The sequence below is a fragment of the Rhinopithecus roxellana genome, chromosome 3, assembly GCF_007565055.1.
Source record: "Rhinopithecus roxellana isolate Shanxi Qingling chromosome 3, ASM756505v1, whole genome shotgun sequence".
Classification (NCBI taxonomy): domain Eukaryota; kingdom Metazoa; phylum Chordata; class Mammalia; order Primates; family Cercopithecidae; genus Rhinopithecus; species Rhinopithecus roxellana.
In genome coordinates, this window is record NC_044551.1 from 183,485,247 (window position 1) to 183,505,738 (window position 20,492).

Consider the following 20,492-nt stretch of genomic DNA (forward strand, 5'->3'; position numbering starts at 1 on the left):
AATCAGGAATGAACTTCCATTCACAATTGCTTCAAAGAGAATAAAATACCTAGGAATCCAGCTTACAAGGGATGTAAAGGACCTCTTCAAGGAGAACTACAAACCACTGCTCAGTGAAATCAAAGAGGACACAAACAAATGGAAGAACATACAATGCTCATGGATAGGAAGAATCAATATTGTGAAAATGGCCATACTGCCCAAGGTTATTTATAGATTCAATGCCATCCCCATCAAGCTACCAGTGAGTTTCCTCACAGAATTGGAAAAAACTGCTTTAAAGTTCATATGGAACCAAAAAAGAGCCCGCATTGCCAAGACAATCCTAAGTCAAAAGGACAAAGCTGGAGGCGTCACGCTACCTGACTTCAAACTATACTACAAGGCTACAGTCACCAAAACAGCATGGTACTGGTACCAAAACAGAGCTATAGACCAATGGAACAGAACAGAGTCCTCAGAAATAATACCACACATCTACAGCCATCTGATCTTTGACAAACCTGAGAGAAACAAGAAATGGGGAAAGGATTCCCTATTTAATAAATGGTGCTGGGAAAATTGGCTAGCCATAAGTAGAAAGCTGAAACTGGATCCCTTCCTTACCCCTTATACGAAGATTAATTCAAGATGGATTAGAGACTTAAATGTTAGACCTAATACCATAAAAACCCTAGAAGAAAATCTAGGTAGTACCATTCAGGACATAGGCATGGGCAAGGACTTCATGTCTAAAACACCAAAAGCAACAGCAGCAAAAGCCAAAATTGACAAATGGGATCTAATTAAACTAAAGAGCTTTTGCACAGCAAAAGAAACTACCATCAGAGTGAACAGGCAACCTACAGAATGGGAGAAAATTTTTGCAACCTACTCATCTGACAAAGGGCTAATATCCAGAATCTACAAAGAACTCAAACAAATATACAAGAAAAAGCAAACAACCCCATCAACAAGTGGGCAAAGGATATGAACAGACATTTCTCAAAAGAAGACATTCATACAGCCAACAGACACATGAAAAAATGCTCATCATCACTCGCCATCAGAGAAATGCAAATCAAAACCACAATGAGATACCATCTCACACCAGTTAGAATGGCAATCATTAAGAAGTCAGGAAACAACAGGTGTTGGAGAGGATGTGGAGAAATAGGAACGCTTTTACACTGTTGGTGGGATTGTAAACTAGTTCAACCATTATGGAAAACAGTATGGCAATTCCTCAAGGATCTAGAACTAGATGTACCATATGACCCAGCCATCCCACTACTGGGTATATACCCAAAGGATTATAAATTAGTCTACTACAAAGACACATGCACACGTATGTTTATTTCGGCACTATTCACAATAGCAAAGACTTGGAATCAACCCAAATGTCCATCTGTGACAGACTGGATTAAGAAAATGTGGCACATATACACCATGGAATACTATGCAGCCATAAAAAAGGATGAGATTGCGTCCTTTGTAGGGACATGGATGCAGCTGGAAACCATCATTCTTAGCAAACTATCACAAGAAGAGAAAACCAAACACCGCATGTTCTCACTCATAGGTGGGAACTGAACAATGAGATCACTTGGACTCGGGAAGGGGATCATCACACACTGGGGCCTATCATGGGGAGGGGGGAGGAGGGAGGGATTGCACTGGGGAGTTATACATGATATAAATGATGAATTGATGGGTGCTGACGAGTTGGCGGGTGCAGCACACCAACATGGCATAAGTATACATATGTAACAAACCTGCACATTATGCACATGTACCCTAGAACTTAAAGTATAATAAAAAAAAAAAAAAAGTGCAAAATTATGGCTAGACGGGGGAAAAGATTCTAGTATTCCATACCACTGTAGAATCACTGTAGTTAACATAGTTTAAAATATATGGAAAGTCACTTAATGTTCCCAACACAAATAAAAGTTGGAGATGATGAAAAAAAAAAAGAAAAAAAGGAAAAGAAAATGGCAATCCTGAAAGTATCAACAAAAATAATACAAAAAAGATATATTTAAAAACACAGAAATTAAAGTAAAAAAACTAAAAAATAATTTAATATATGAAAAAGAAGGCAGAAAGTACAGAGCAGAGAAGGCAAATAATGGGACAAACAAAATCCAAATACCAAAACTGTGGCTGAAAGTAGATGTGAATCCAAGGAGTATTATAAAAGATAATGAGAGATTCATTACAATGATAAAAAGATTAACTCACCAAAGAGACATACAAATTATAAGAAATTATATGTCTGATCATAGAGTTTCAAAGTAAATGTAGTAAAAGCAGAGAGAGCAGGAGTAATAGACAAATCCCATAATCATACTTGGAAATATTAACAGAAGCTTTCTGACTTGACGTGTATAGAATACTACATCCAATAATTGCAGAATAAACTATAAAATGTGCATTTTTTTCAAGTTCTCACAAAATAAGCCTCATGATTTGGCTCTTTTTGCCTGTTATTGGTATATAGGAATGCTAGTGATTTTTGCACATTGATTTTGTATCCTGAAACTTTGCTGAAGTTGCTTATCAGCCTGAGGAGATTTTGGGCTGAGACGATGGGGATTTTCAAATATACAATCATGTCATCAGCAAACAGAGACAATTTGACTTCCTTTCTTCCTATTTGAATATGATTTCTTTCTTTCTCTTGCCTGATTGCCCTGGCCAGAACTTCCGATACTATGTTGAATAGGAGTGGTGAGAGAGGGCATCCTTGTTTTGTGCCGGTTTTCAAAGGAAATGCTTTCAATTTGTGCTTTTTATACTCACTGTAATAATCACAATGAACAAAACTGGTAATACCAATTTTATTAATTTTATTTTGAGGGTATAGAGTAACAAAAACTGAAACATTTCTGGTGAAAATGTAAAATGGTTCAACAACTTGCAAAATATTTTGGAGCTTCTAGCAATGTTAATCACTCATTTATCATAAAACTAAGTGATTCTACTTCAAGATATTTATTTTTTAAGTCAAAATATATATATCTAATAAAGCCCTTCTAATAAAGAATTGTATAGATATATTCAAACTGGAAACAGTCCAAATGTCATCAACAGGAAACCAAATGATCAGATTTTGGTATACATATACAATGGAACACCATTCAGCAACAATCTTATGAAAAACTCATTAATATTACACATTCAATCACATTGTTCAATATCAAAAGTATTATATTAAACAAAGAACAAAAACAGTACATATTGCCTAATTCCATTTATACAATCTTCAAGAGTAGCAAAATAAGTCTATGTGATTAAAATCAGTACAGAAGTTGCCTATAATAGGTAGCAACTCACTGGTTGAGACACAGGAGAAATTTCTTGAGTGAAGTAATAGTCCACATTTTTATGGGAAGTTATAAATAGGCTTAAATGCTTATAAACTCATTGAATCATACACTTAAGATCTAAGCATTTTCACTAGGTATCAATTTAGTCTTAATTAAAAATTTGATGAATAAATATTATGATAATGATTAAGCATTTTTCCTATGCCAGGCTGAGTGCTAGATGACAGACCTTATTTAATCCTTATTTAAAAATTCCTACAAAGCAGATACTATTATTATTAAAGTTTACTATAGAGAAGATTAAAGTTTACGAAGGTTACATTGCTTGCCCATAGAATTCATATAGTCCATGGTAGAGCAAGTTTTAAACCCAGATAAACTGGTTTTAAAATTTGCACACTTAAGCATAAATGTATACAGTGTTTTAATAATATGGTTGTAATAAACAGTATTTTTATCAATTCACTTATCTAATCATTAGCTATAACAAAACTTTAGTGACAACATGCTCTGATACAGAAAGTACGTAATTCAGAGTCAGGAATCTTGATTCTGTCATTAACTCTGTGACATTGAAAAAATTACTGCATTTTTCATATATGAGTTTCTCATCAATACAATGACGGGATGGTATAGGAGATAGACACAAATCTTAAAGTTATAGCGTTCACTGACCATGAGACCAAATATCTATAACTTCTCCAGATAAATTAGCTCCTTTAATTAGACCATGACATTAATGGGGTCGATGTCCACGTTATTTCACTAAAAGAAAAACTGGAAAAAATGTTTTGTTTAGTCATCTTAAGCTTAGTGTTCTTAAATTTCACAGGAGAGTCAAAGTACTTACCCCGTGGTTCAGGAGAATATTAGATGAGCCAGATTAAGAGGTTGACTCATTTTTTCCATGCTTTGAACTTGGGCTGTCCTCATGACTTGCTTTGCTCAAGAGAATATACAGATATGTAAGTTCTGAAGTCTGGGCCTTGGAGGCCCAGAAACAAATGTGTGAAGTCCAATTTGACCATTCTTTTGAAATCACTAGGTTTATCATTTTTTTAAAGTGCCAAAAATATAGTCTGAAAACTCCTAGCCATTCTCAATATTTTACTTGGTATGGCACACAGTGTAAAACTTGATCAATGCTGTGAATTACCCTGTAATGATTCTAAGATATTTTGGACAATCATGACACAGTTAAGCAAATTTTTCCCAGGCTATCATCTTATTGCTAATGATATTCCTCCCAAGGACTTCTTTGTAGATATGAGTCACAGGAGTGCCTGTGGGACAGACAGGCCTGCAACTGTAGTGTGAATTACCTTTCTAATGGCTTCCCAATCTCCACAGGTATCCCTCCAAGAGGATTTTAAACTGCAGGGACAAATAAGGGGCAAGTAGAAATGACAGTACACAATCATAGTGATCATTTATGGCATTCTTGGAATATACTTTAATTAATTTCCTTTCTTTTTTTCAGACAAAAGGTGAATTTTTTTAAACGATACCTAACATTTTATACATGTTTATGGCTCATGTGTGATATTTTGAACATTCATGCAACATGTAATAATCAAGCAGAGTATTTAGAATATCCAACATCTTGGACACTTGTTACTTTTTGTTTTGAGAACATTTCAAATCTTCTCTTCTAGTTATTTAAAAATATACAATAAATTATTGCTAATTATAGTCACCATATTGTGCTATTGAGCACTAGAATGTATCCCTCCTATCTAGTTGTGGGTTTGCATTCCTTCACCAACCTCTCTCGGTCCTCCTTTCTTCTCTACCCTTCCCAGCCTCTAATAACCATAATTCTACCGTTTACTGCTGAGTACAACTTTTTTAGCTTTCACATGTGACTAAGAACGTGCACTATGTGTATTTCTATGGTTGACTTACTTCACTTAACATAACTTTGTCCAGGCTCATCCCTGTTGCCATGAATGATAAGATTTCATTTTTTAAATGGCTGAAGTAGTATTTCATTTGCATGTATATAACACATTTTCTTTATCTATTCATCTGTTGATGAACATTTAGGTTGATTCCACTCTTGGCTACTGTGAATAGTGCTGCAATAAACAATGGGGGTGCAACTATGGCTTTGATATACTAATTCCCTTTCCTTTGGGTAAATACAGCAGTGAAATTGCTGGATCACATGGTAGTTCTATTTTTAGTGTTTTGAGAAACCTCCATACTGTTTTTCATAGTGGCTGTACTAATTTACATTCCCACTAACAGTGTGTGAGTTCTCTTTTCTCTGCATCTTCAGGAGAATGGCTACAATCTAGTCATTGGCTAGCCTCACATAGAATGGCTACAATAACCTTTATTCTAAAGGCGAAAATAACATTAGTTTTGTCTTTTTGATCATAGCTGTTCCTGGGGTGAAATTATATCTCATTGTGGTTATGATTTACATTGGAAACGTGAATCATTTCTTAAATTATGGATTTAATTTAAAACATGTCTAGTTTTTGTAAAAACATGATTATAAATAAAAGCATTATTGCAACTATCACAGTTTATTTGATACAGTTTGCATCAGTAGAAAACAAGCATGAAAACTTAGAAAATACACCATGAATATACCAAATTGTAGGGAGACTTTCAGCTTGAGAACATCAGACTGTTTTATTAAGGAGACTAATTTTATCCCCTCAAATTAATATTTAAACGAAAGCATGGCTCCTTTAAACTTAGAGAAAATATCTTAAAATATTAACTGCCAAATATAAATGCTACTGTCAAAAAGTGAAAGGTTTCAGCAAGGAGAATTAATATATATATTAAGTCTTATCAGAAATGTTAGTATCTTTTCTAGGTTACAACTGATTAAGAATTTTTACATTTGTCTTTTCTGCATAGGAGTCCATAATAATACTAATGTCACGGCAGTGCATGCATTAAAAGATTAACATGTGTAAACAATTTGTACAATTCTTGGCCTATATTATATGTTCAATAAATACTATCTTTTAAAATCATTATGACTTTTCTTATTATTCTACAACATGTTTCAAAATTTATTAGTACCTACTAAGTACCAGGCATTAATCTAGTCATTATTTAAGCAAAGTTGCATTAAACAAATTTCTTGCCCCTAAGGAGATTATAGTTTAGTGATTATTATTTTCTACCATTCTCACTCCTACTGGAACACTAAGTAAGCACTTTCTTCTTCTGTGCTTTGTAAGCAAATAACCTCTCCCTCATAGATCTATTCTCTTGGGAGTCTCCCAGAGCAATAAACTGGTACATCTAAAACTTAGCTTCTTATAAAATCTTTCTGAAAAAACTTCATTTCCACGTTCTCTGTGAACTAATTCTTCCTGTGTCCATAAGAAATCCTGGCCATATCTCTCACAGTTTTTCTGGCCCTGTCAGCTAATTAATGAATGGGTATTTAGGAGGCATTAAGAAGTGCAATTCAATTTACCACAAAACTCCAAATGCTTCCCAGTTGAAAACATGTCTTGCTGCAATGGAAAGGTTTACATCAGGAGAAGAAAGCTGAGCAGAGGAGGGAGAATTAATTAACACTTCTGCTTTGTCTTGGTATATCTTCCTCCATTCCATCCCTGAGAAGTACACACACCCCACACGTGCAAGCACACACGTGCACGTCCTGAAGTTGCTTTCTAACAAGAAAGCAGAAAAGATTTCACTCAATAAATACATTATAATCTGGTGTCAGGACCTGGGATACACAATTACTGTCTCTTTTATAAAACACTTGTGAGAGTTCATTGGCTATCCCCACTAAGAACCATTAAAAGATTTCTGTTGCCGAGAGTGTATCTGGGTGGTGATGATGATCTCTCTCAGTTTGAGATCTCAGTCTCTGCACTGATCAGAAGTCCTTTACAGTGACCCACAGCCAACTTCCTTTCTTGGAAATCACAGCTAACTTGGAAAACACATAACTATGTTGCCAATCTGTGAAAGCCCAGGATATCTCCCATACGCTGTATCTTCCTCTCTTACCAGAAAACTCTAGTCCTAGTCTCTTGCCTTCAGACTGTTCCAATTCTGAATCATGCACATATCATATGTCCTGCAAACTCTCCAAGGAACAGATTACTCCTCTGAACTCCAAACACAGCTTAAAATAAGAAGCAGTCCCCTTCCTGGCTTCCTTCCCATAGATACAGTTTTCTAAACAGACCTAACCGCACACTGAAAATTCCCCAGTGAAATTCTCTCTGCTTGCTGTTTAATGTTTGTTAATGAATTTATCATTTTCATTTTCATGCCCTGGGGTTAGGTGATCAATATGAATATGGTCCTCAACTGTATCAAACCTAATCACCTTTTTTGTTAACTAATTTTTTTTTATTCACCCATGGACTATCTTATAATACAATTCAAAACCACCCCTACCTAGCCAATAATTTAAAAATACTTTCCTAACAGTAATATAATGTAAAACAAAAGTAAAGTAATATATAATACAAATATATTCCCAACCTGTAAGCACCAAGGCATGACTATCATAAAATATACAAAGAAGTCAATATATTTTAAAATTAATAGGTTTATGCTTTACAGCAGTCTTTTGTTCACTGTAAAATTGACCAGCAAGTACATAGTTCCCACATATCCCTTTTTCTTTCTTTCTCTTTCACAGGCAGCATCTTCCACCATCAAGAGTCTGCACCTGTGTGATACATTTGCTACAACTGAGGAACCAACATTGACATATCTTTATTTATTTATTTATTTATTTATTTATTTATTTATTTATTTATTTGGAGACAGAGTCACTTTCTGCCACCCAGGTTGGAGGGCAGTGGTGCAATTTCTGCTCACTACAACCTCTACCTCCTGGGTTTGAGCAATTCTCCTGCCTCGGCCTCCCAAGTAGCTAGGATTACAGGTGCCTGCCACCACACCTGACAAATTTTTGTATTTTTAGAGAGACAGAGTTTCACCATGTTGGCCAGGCTGGTCTCGAGCTCCTGACCTCAAGTGATTTGCCCCCCTCAGCCTTCCAAAGTGTTGGGGTTACAGGCGTGAGCCACCGCGCCTAGCCAACACATTATTATTATTATTGTTATTATTATTATTTGAGACTGAGTCTCTCTCTGTTGTCTAGGCTGGAGTGCAGTGGCTGAAATCGGCTTACCGCAACCTCTGCCATCAGGCTAATTTTTATATTTTTAGTAGACATGGGGTTTCACCACGTTGTCCAGGTTGGTCTTGAACTTTTGGCCTCAGGTAATCTGCCTGCCTCGGCCTCCCAAAGTGCTGGGATTACAGGTGTGAGCCACTGTGCCCAGCCCATTTATTTATTAATCAAAGTCCATAGTTTACATTAGGGTTCACTCTTTGTGTTGTATGTTCTATGGATTTTGACAAATGTATAATGGCATATAGTCACTATTACAGTATCATAAGAGGTGTTTCACTGTCATAAAAATCCCTTGTGCTCTACTTACTCATTCCTTTCTCCCCCCAAAACTCCTGCAGTCCCTGATCTTTCACTGTCTCCATAGTTCTGCCTTTTCCAGAATGTCATATAGTTGGAATCTTACAGATGGGCTTCTTTTTCTTAGTAAAATGTGTTTCCTCCATGCCTTTTTGCTGCTTGATAGCTCATTTCTTTTTAGCACTGAATACTATTTCCTCATATGGATGTAGTGCAGGTTACTCATCCGTTCACTTACTGAAGAGTATTTTGGTTTATCCAAGTTTTGGCAATTACGAATAAAGTTATTTTTAAAATGGTGTGCAGGTTTGTGTGGACATAAATTTCAACTCATTTGGGTAAATGCTGAGGAGCACAGTTTCTGGATGTTATACTAACAGTATGTTTTGTTGTGTAAGAATCTGTCAAACTCTCTTCCAAAGTGTCTGTGCCAGATTTCATTCCCACCGGCAAAGAACATGAACTCTTGCAGCTCCACGTCCTTACCAGCCTTTCTTTGTGGTGTCAGCATTTTGGATTTGGATTTTCACCATTCTAATAGGAGTGATAGTATCTCGTTGTGTTTTTAGTTTGCACATTCCTAATGGTATTGAGCATCTTTTTAAATGCTTACTTGGAATGTGTACACCTTCACTGGTAAGGTGTCTGTTAAGATTTTTTGCCCATTTTTTTTAGTCTGATTGAAAAGAAAGGAAAAGAGAAAGGAAAAGAACAAAAAAGACAAGACTGACAAGAAAAGAACTTAAGATGCTATATAAGAATTGTGTGGCACCAGGGATAGGAGCAGGTAAGACTAAAAGTAAGCAAAAACCAACAACAAAATTATATTTAAATAGAATTTTAGCATGTGACTTTAGTGATACATATCTTTTGTTTTTGGGGGATCCACAAGAATTAACTGTGTGAGAAAGTATAAAACAATTTTGAGACAAAAAATATTGCTGAAATCTAATAAGATTGAAATATTGTATTTGTCACTACTGATTTAATAATTTGATCTAATTTTCTTTTAGGGGATCTATATCATATTTGCAACGATGCAGTTAGTTTTCTTTTTCAGTTATTGTACTCTTGTGCTATAATATTGCCAAGTAAATATGGAGTTAGAAATGTTATATTGTAAATTGTCTTCAGCATTAAGAATATGCCCCATGAACAAATTTTCTACATCATATCTTCTTTCCATTGTTTCCATCTCAATAATTTTTTGTTTGTTTGTTTGTTTAATAGCTAGCTTTTCACGTAACCTAAAAGATTGTAGTTTTTCTCTTTTTTAGATACAAGGTCTCACACTGTTGCCCAGGCTGTGGCTGGAGTGCAGTGGTGCGATCATGACTCACTGCAGCCTTGACATCCCGGGCTCAAGCAATCCTCCCTCCTGACCTCCCAAGTAGCTAGGACTACCGCCTGTGTCACCACTCTGTGCTAATTTTTAAGTTTTTTCTGGAGAGGAGGTTTCCCTATGTTTCCCAGGCTGTTCTCAAACTTCTAGGCTCAAGTAATCCTCTCATCTTGCCCTCCCGATGTTCTAGGATCACAAGCATGAGCCACTAAGCCCAGATGAGATTCTGGTATTAATATTAAGAAATATGATTTATATTGTTAAAGCAAAGTAAACATGGCCTGAGAAGGACTCCATACTTCTATATTTGAGTCCTTGTGGATGAACTGTGTAAGCTGGTTTAATAGTCAGATAAAATTGAAAACCTAACTTAATAGTATGCACCTATAACAATAGCCGAGTGTTGGGCAATCCCAGCAGCCATACTTCAACTACTCAGTCTTCTGAGCGTTCATCCTGCATTCAAATATGGCAAACGCCGAGCTGCAACCTATCTCGCTGTTTCTGTACCTCACGTTGATTCCTGTACGTCCCTTTACCTTTTTTGTCTATAAATATGTTCTGACCACAAGGCACCCCTGGAGTCTCTGTGAATCTCCTGTGATTCCGGGAGCTGCCGGATTCATGAATCATTCATTGCTCCTTTAAACTCCTTTAAACTTAATTCGGCTGAAGTTTTCCTTTTATCAATATATATAGTAGTTTCGTCTAACAGAACATTGGAAAGTTTTGTGCGATGAAGAATGACTCTTCATAAGGTTGTATCATTTAGCACACAGCAGCATATGTAGAGGCATTCAAATGGTTATAATAGCCAGAATCATCACACACATTTCCAAAATTCCTCCTTTGGAAAATACTCACTGAGGATTACAATATTAGTTTTACTTCTTTTTTTTTTTTTCAGTATATTCTGCATAGGAGGTCTGAAACTCTTGGTATTTTATCAGCTTTGGGACCTCAGCCAGTTTCAAAGCAGATGATTGCTCATATAATATTAACTAGCAAATCAAGGCGTAAACCTGGAGTCATCTTTGATAACACTTTCCCTCATCCTTCACATTCAACCACAGTCCTCTCAATTATTGATTTTAAATTTAACTTTAATCCATACTACTCTCCTTCCCTCTGCAAATCCCCTAGTATGGATCCTCATCATTTTTTCACCTATTATTGTTCAATACCCATATATATTGACCACATATCCATTGCTGCCCTTAGAATACTTAGTGTGATCTTGTAAAAACACAAATTGTATGAAATCACATTCTTTGCTAAACTAATTTAATACATCTCCTCTGCCATAGTAAGATAAAATTAAGGGCTCTTAACATGCCCAAGTTCCGAATGAGCTAACCCTACCCATCTGTCTATCTTTAGATCTCTTTTGTAATGGCTTTCTCAGACCACTTGTGTATTGGCTTTCCACACTGATACTTTACAGTACAAAAGGCTTTTCTAGCCCCTGGACTCATGCTATTGTCTCTGCATTATAATGTCTTCCTATTTGCCTAGTTATCTCCTACACACTATGCAGATGTCATCTTAACATATGTTTTTCAATGAAGCCTTCTCTCACTCACAAATTAAGTAAAGTCTCCATTAAACATGTTTCATATCATCCTGAATTTATCATCATTTCAAATATAAATGATTGTAATTCCGTACTTAATTAAATGATTATTTAATTCTTGTCTCTCCAATTAAATGATACATTCTGCAAAAGATGCTCTAGGACTGTTTGTCTGGTGGCCTAATAGTTAAATGACTGGGTGACTCCTGTCCAAGTCCCACTGCTTGTGTTTTCCCCAGTTTCTTGATTTTCTGCTCTTATTTGCACATTAAATAAGTTTTGAGTTGATTGCATTTAAAATATAATGACAAAATATTATATGATCTATGTGTAGTTACACAAAATAATCTTAAAACATGAAACATTTTAAACCAAGGAACATTATGTATCATAGGGTTATTAAAAGTTTTGTAACAAAATAGTAAAAACTATTTTTATATTCAATTTCTAATAGAAAAACTTTGCAAACCTATTTCTCCAAAAACTTGGGCAAACTAGTATGCTTTTAAGTCAAGTTATCATTCCTTCATTCATTAAATCATTCATTCATTCATTTAACAAATACTGTTAATTGTCATTAGGGTGTCAGACACTGCCAGGTGCTGGAGAATGCAGAGGTGAGTAAGTCATGATATTTGCCCTCAAGTCCTTTATAAATACAGGAGAAAAGCAGTGTGGTGACAAATTTTAGTCCTTATAAATACATGAGAAAAGCAGTGTGGTGACAAATTTTTTAAGGTACTGCCTTTTATAAAAAGTGATTTAAGAAGATGAAATATTTGTTGGCATTCTAAGAGATTATTCATGGCAGATTGGCATATTAGCTATTAAATAGAATTGCAACTAGAACTTTTTTAAAAAATTGCTGGAGTCCAATGATGTAATTTCTACAGAATTTGATAGTTTATCAACTTTCTTACTTTCCACCCATTTTCCTTAATCAGTATCAAATGGATTACTCAGTGTGAAAGTTATCAAATATAATTCCAGACCTGAATGTGACCTTAGGAAAATGCCTGACCAAAGTTTCTCTGTGTATCAAAAATATATAAATTTGGCCCAGAGAGGTTAAATGACTGAATGAAAGTTACCCAGATGACTAATAACAGAATTAAGATAGGAAGTGCAAATTCACTACCACACCTCATCTTATCTTCCCATCCATGTAAATGACTTCAATTTATAGTTTAAGACAAAGGTGAATATTATGGTCATAAAGTATTTGTGATTCAATTCTTCTTATTAAATACTCTGAAATACATAAAATTGTTTTTTGTTCATTTAATTCAGTCTTTAAAGGATGATTTGCTTTTAGTTAAGTCATGACATTTAATTATTCAAGATAACAATATTTCATTTATCATTTTACAGTATTGGGGATGAAGAACAAAGGATTGCTTATTAGTGCAATGCATAGGGTGGGGCTTCCAGTTAGGGAGTTTTGCTTGGCTAAGAATTAAGTTTAATGACGGAATTGGTTTGAACCATTGAGCTGGTGTCATTCTTTTACTCATCTCTTCAGAAAGATACTCTTCATTTTGTTTTCCTTTCTTGGAATGTTGGTTGCATTTCTTGGAATCTTACTCAAGTGACAACCGTTGTATTTTAGCCACATTTTAAACAGTACTTTATATACCTGAAGTGCACGAAAATATAAGTGGTGATTATAAATTTTATCTTCGTTTGAGAAAAATATGCTTGTTTCAACTAGGCTGGCATAAAGCATTTAGTATGAGCAAAACAAAAGAAAGAAAGAAAGAAAGAAAAACAAAATATTCCCTTTTAACATAAAAATTCATTTTTCCAAACATTTTTCATTTTTATTTAGACCATATTAGCCTTGTCATCTCCAGCTGCCTTAGGGAGAACCCATTTAGTCATTTAGCTTTTTATTTTAGACTTTTGGCTTCAGACTTTAAATGAATAAAAAATTGCTGGAGAATTCAAACTCCAATGTGGTATGTAGCTAATTGAAGAGACTTTTAATATAATAATTAACTCATGAGTACATAATTAAATTCAGGGACACATTTGACTTATTTTATGAAATATTCTTGAGTAAAATGCCATTTTTCTAGGGTATTTTTAGGAAGCTAAAAGCTTAAGTTGTGTTAAGATATAGATTAAGTAGCAAGGAAATAAAAATCCCCTTTTAAAGAAGGAGGTAGAGGCCGGGCGCGGTGGCTCAAGCCTGTAATCCCAGCACTTTGGGAGGCCGAGACGGGCGGATCACGAGGTCAGGAGATCGAGACCATCCTGGCTAACACGGTGAAACTCCGTCTCTACTAAAAATACAAAAACTAGCCGGGCGAGGTGGCGGGCGCCTGTAGTCCCAGCTACTCGGGAGGCTGAGGCAGGAGAATGGCGTGAACCCGGGAGGCGGAGCTTGCAGTGAGCTGTGATCTGGCCACTGCACTCCAGTCCGGGCGACAGAGCGAGACTCCGCCTCAAAAAAAAAAAAAAAAAAAAAAAAAAAAAAAAAAAAAAAAAAAAAAAAGAAGGAGGTAGATAGTGTTAAAAACAGAGGGAAATATATGCGTCATTAAGACAATATTAAAATACTTGATGAAAAATATGTTGGTGGTATATTGCTAAATAAGTAAGCAGGATTTAGAAGATAAACCTTATATGATTTTAATTAAGTTACAGATTATAGATAGATGGACTGATGGAGACATAGAGAACAGATGGATGGATGGGTGGATGGACAGATGGATAGATGGTAGACAGAGTGATACTTAGAATAAATTGTAGCTGCTAGAATTACACTGATTGTTTGAATATTGGCTGAAAATTTACTAGTTCTAGGTTAATTGTGTATTATAATTACATAAAGTCTCTCTGAGCCTTATTTTTCCCATTTGTAAAATGTAGGTAATACCAATTACTAGTTCATAGGCCATTATGAAAAAATAAGGTAATTCTAGTCAAGTGCTTAGCATACTGGCAGGTACATAACTAGCCATATCATAGCAGTAATTGTTCACTTGTGTATTATTATTACCATCTGTATGTATACATGTATAGACATATTTAATATGGTTTATATATGTATTTTATATTACATATTTAATTGAGTCTCATTGTAAACATAAAATTTAAAATTTTAAATTTGATGGTTGCTTCAACAAACATTTATTAATCCCCAACTATGTGTAGGTTTGTGAGAGAGATACAGACATCTGCATGTATTGTGATACTTATAAATTTACAGAGGAAGGCAAGTTTAATTACAGTGTATGAAAAGTGCAAACCAGAGAGGGTGAGTACAAATTCAAGACCTAGATAGTGAAAGATCAAAGAAGAGAAGGTAGATTCCAGGAGATGTTTCCCTTAATCTCTGCCATTGATTCCAAGAGGAAGCAGAGAATGAATTAAGTGAATTGTTTCCTGCCTTATTTATCTTCATTTCCCACACGCTGCTCACAATGTCAGCATTCTACCTGGTTTAATGTCAGCGTATATATTTAAATTTCATGGGCAATGTTGGTATTTTTAAGGTTATTTTAACCATTCTTAAATTTTAACTTACATGCAAAATTGAAAACCTATTATCCCCACAATTAAATGAAATGAATTGCAAAATGTCTACTTTTTTCTCGAATACAGCCATATATGATTGTTTGTTGAAGGAACCCTAGTGACAGATAATTCAATTCAATCTTTTTTATTTTACTAAGAAACAACTTGAATTCTGAAAATGCTAAATGATTTGCCAAAGACTACACAATAAAAGCGTGATAGAAGCAAGCAACGGCCTTCTGATTTTTCTCTAATACCATGCTTTGAATACCTCTTCTTTGAAGTCATGCCTACTTTCTTGTCATAATTTTAAATTTTCCCTCTTCTGGGACTATACTGCCTCATGGCAGATATCATTCAAATTCCTTTGTCTGTCTGTCTCTCTCATATTAACCTATACATGGAAGCGAAAAATAAATCTCTGGACCCTACAGAAAATTATATTTTATGCATATTTAAATACCTCAGTCTGTAAATTTTCAAGCAGTAATATCGAAGATAACCTTAAAATGTTAGTAATATTAAAAAATGATGTGCTGGGTGCCGTGGTTCACACCTGTCATCCCAGGACTTTGAGAGGCCGAGGTGGGGGGAAATCACCTGAGGTTAGGAGTTCGAGACCAGCCTGACCAACATGGTGAAACCCTATGTCTACTAAAAATACAAAATTAGCCAGATGTGATGGCACATGCCTGTAATTCCAGCTACTTGGGAGGCTGGGGCAGAAGAATGACTTGAACCCAGAGGGTGGAGGTTGCAGTGAGCTGAGATTGTGCCATTGCACTCCAGCCTGGGCAACAAGAATGAAACTTTGTCTCAAATAACAACAACAACAACAACAATAATAATAATGTGTTTCTGCAACTAGAGAGTTGTGTGTGTGTGTACATCTGTGTACACATGTGCATGTGTGTGAAACCTGAATACACTGTTAAATTTTTTTTTTAAGAAATAATACTGCATCAATATAGTTTCTCATCTTACTAAGGAAACTTTAAGCTCATTAAAAATGGGGATTGTATCTTATAGTTTTTAACAATTTTTCATTGTGATAAGAATAGAATTCTCCTTCCTGTATTCAATATATTTTATCTGAGGTGGCCACATTGCCAGTTATGAGCAAATAGTTCAATATGATACATTGCTTGTGACCTCAACTATTCGCAAGCAATTGTTGCCTTTTACTTAAGAATATTAAGGCAAAAAACAAAGCAAAACAAAAAAAAACTAAAAATTATAATTAAATAAAAGTAATAAATATAGATAATGATACTCCTAGTCAACCACTACTTATAAAAAGCAAGAATCAGAATGACTCTATATTACACTTCCACATATTTTTGGAAAAAAATGAATATTATGAAATGGGTTGCTCCTGGTGCTGCTGGACAAAATGATCACAGAAAGAGATGAGCTCAGGGATTCAGTTTCCCAGCTTGAGTGCCACGTAACTAACCTGAAAAATTCTGAGTGCTCTAGAGGAGATCCTCATCTTCTATAGCCTCAAGCCTGAGATGACTGAAAATCGCATGTAGCATCTCATACTGTGGCTGGCACAGTTACAACTCTTCAGAATCTACTAACCCTCCATCCCTATGTCCCAATTATTTCACAGAGTTGTGGGTCACCTTTTCCTTCCACAAGATATCACACTGGTGCCTTATATTGATAACATTATGCTGATTGGACCTAGAGTGCAAGAAGTAGCAACTATTCTGGACTTATTGGCAAGACACCTGCCTGTAAAGAGTAGAAAATCAGAAAAAATTCAGGGGTCTTCTACCTCAGTAAAATTTCTAGGGGTCCAATGATGTAGGGCATGCTGAGATTTAAAAAAAAGAAAAAAAAAAAAAAAAAAAAAAAGGAACAATGCCTAGGGACCTCTTTGAATTTTTGAACATATTCTATATTTGGGTGTGTTATTCTGGTCAATTTACTAAGTAATCCAAAAGGTGCTAGTTATGAGTGGAACCCAGAACAAGAAAAGGCTTTGCAAGAGGTTCAGGCTGCTGTGAAAGACGTGTTACTGCTTCAACCTTATGATCTAGCAAATGTTCTTTATAAAGTTAAAGAACATTTAAACCCTTATTTTAAAAAATCATTTTTTTTTCCTGTAGCTACCAATTTGTTATAAATCCTCTAAGGTGAAAGGAATAAAAATTAACAAATAGCCATCTTGTATGTACAGAAGACACTATGTCTAATATATATGTCCTTGTGAAATCAAGGCATTTGACCAAATGACTGGGTCATAGGGCACTGAAATAGTCACAGGCGTAGACTTTTAATATCACCTGCCTCAGAGAAGGAATTGGAGAGTGCTTTGTGCCAATCACTCGGTTAGCTGATTCACATGCACTATTTCATTTAAGCATCACAACTCACTGAAGTAGGGAATAGTGTTATACTTAATTTAATAGTGAATAGAAAACTGAGGTTTAGAGAGATTATATTGCCGAGACAGTAGTAGAGATTGGTCGAGAAACTAAATCTTCATGTCAGACTGTGTCCCTCACCACTACTCCATACTGTTAGAAGAAATTCTTTCAGATCCTTTGTCACACATGCTATTACTCCTTTCCCTCTCTCCCTCTTCTGCCCTTTGAGTTGTTCCTAGGGCAAGATCCTGAAGAAAAAACACTAGTCAAAAAGCTTCCTGCATTTCTAATTTAATCTATTCACACTGTCTATGCATTAAATAAACAAAAGTTGTAAGATTAAGTGAAATCATCAAGGTGTTTTTTGTTTTATTTTGTTATTTTATTATTTATTTATTTATTTATTTAGAGACAGAGTCTCACTCTGTCCCCCAGGCTGGAGTGCAGTGGCACAATCTCGGCTCACTGAAACCTCCACCTCCTGGATTCAAGAAATTCTCTGCCTCAGCCTTCTGAGTAGATGGGACTACAGGTGCCCACCACCACGCCCAGCTAAATTTTTTGTATTTTTAGTAGAGACAGGGTTTCACCATCTTGGCCAGGCTGGCCTTGAACTCCTGACCTCATGATCCACCTGCCTCAGCCTCCCAAAGTGCTGTACAGGCGTGAGCCACCGTGCCCCACCTTACCAAGGTATTTTTTTGCTGCTAAGTATATTTAGTACTTTAGATACTTAGCTAGAAATTCTATAAACACTCTTTAGAAAGATACATGGAAAAGCTTTTAAACAGTTTGATACTTAAGGGGTACCACACATTTTAATAGGGTATTATATTTTAATTCTCCAATCCATATAACAGAAAGACTGGTACACTTAAGATCTTTTACATTTTGAGTTACATTTGTTTTCATAAAATTGTATATATCATTACTCTTTGACTTTGTGTCCTTTTCAATTAAAAACATAAGGTCTATATTTGTATAACTACCTTCACAATGTCTCAGAATGTTTATCTTTATATAAAGATTAACAAGTGGCAAATATCATTGCTGCTTTATGTTGTTAGAGAATAGAAATAAGTACTAGAAAGATACATTTCAGAAATGAAAACAAAAGGAAGTTGGTACAGTTCTGATTAGAGACTTACCCCTATGAGGGCCTTCCTTTGGGTTTTTGTTCTAATATTCACAAACCTTTTAAAATCTAACTAATTGCTTCTTATCTTTATTTTATGCAAACAAAGGTGAGAAAAATGGAGACATAAATATAATACATATTTTAATTTCCCAGAACTATGTGGAATATCTTGAAGAAAATGAATTGAGTGAAATATTCTACTTGCTTCATTTGCCTGCATTTAGACAGAGGTCTTCATCTGTCTCTTTCTGTCTCCCTTTCCTTTATTAAATACAGTTATTGAAAGTAGGGTGATAAGAAATCTATATTAAATATCAATCAGAAGGTGAGAAACAATGTCACTCACTGGTAGGGGATTAGGGAGATTCGAGTAAACTGGATTTAGTTGAGTGTGTGGGCAGGAGTGGAAAACAATTACACATAATTCCCTGCTTTAGAAAAACCTGGCTATGCCAGTGTTATTTCTGAGAAATGTGTCCTCATATATTTTATAATATTTACTTTTTACTGATTACAAAAGGAACCCATGATCCAGATGGAATATTTGGCAAACATAAGGAAAATAAAATTAAAATTTTTGTTATGTGCAAACCATTGATTGTCACTCTACTAATTTTCATAGGATAATTTACTGTTACCAAATTATTGTCAAAGGACAAAAGCATTTTTTAAATTATCCGTGTTTAAACTGTACTGTCAAATTGCAACAACTTGGCAACTAGGTCTTAGAAAAGGCCTCTTCACAGTATTATCTCCATTCTTGCATTTGCTTGACATGCAGGGTTCACTGTCCTTTCTTTCCTTTCCTTACTTAATTTTGTTTCAATTAATTCATTTCGTCACACTATTGAACATTCACTATGCACTAGGCAACAATCCCTAGGTATCCTGAAGACTGAGCAATGAATAAAGCAAGGTGGTCCTTTTCTTCTTTGGGCTAATTTTCTAGTTTGGGAGATAGATATTAAATAGAAAAACATACACTGGTAAATGAATATGAACTAATGAATTATTATAAGTACTGTAAATAAACTAAGCTGTAATGAAAACTAGTAACATGGTAGGACACATGTTTACATTGAGGTTGGGCTCAGGGAAGGCCTTATTAAATCCTGAACAAATCCTGCTTTCTAATCCTTTCTATAATTGCCTAATGCGGCCGGGCGCGGTGGCTCAAGCCTGTAATCCCAGCACTTTGGGAGGCCTAGACGGGCGGATCACGAGGTCAGGAGATCGAGACCATCCTGGCTAACATGGTGAAACCCCGTCTCTACTAAAAAAATACAAAAAACTAGCCGGGCGAGGTGGCGGGCGCCTGTAGTCCCAGTTACTCCGGAGGCTGAGGCAGGAGAATGGCGTAAACCCGGGAGGCGGAGCTTGCAGTGAGCTGAGATCCGGCCACTGCACTCCAGCCCGGGCGACAGAGCGAGACTCCGTCTCAAAAAAAAAAAAAAAAAAAAAAAAATTGCCTAATGCAACTTCGCTCAAATTTATCATAATACTTTTATGTCAAAAGAAATGAAGATCAAATAATGAATAGCTTAGGTTTTAATTGCCCAATCACAGGAAAATGTTTTTATAACTTATGGTTTCTTAAGCAAGACGCAAGTCCGAAATTCATAAAGGAAAGTGATGAGATAGAAATCTTCTTCACGAAAAAAAGATGTAAAAGAAATCAAAGTCTAACTACAGATGATGAATTTTTTGTAAAATATTTGACACAAAAAGTTTAAAATATTATTCTTCAAAGGTCTCTTATTAATTGACAAGTGTTTCTTTTTAATATAA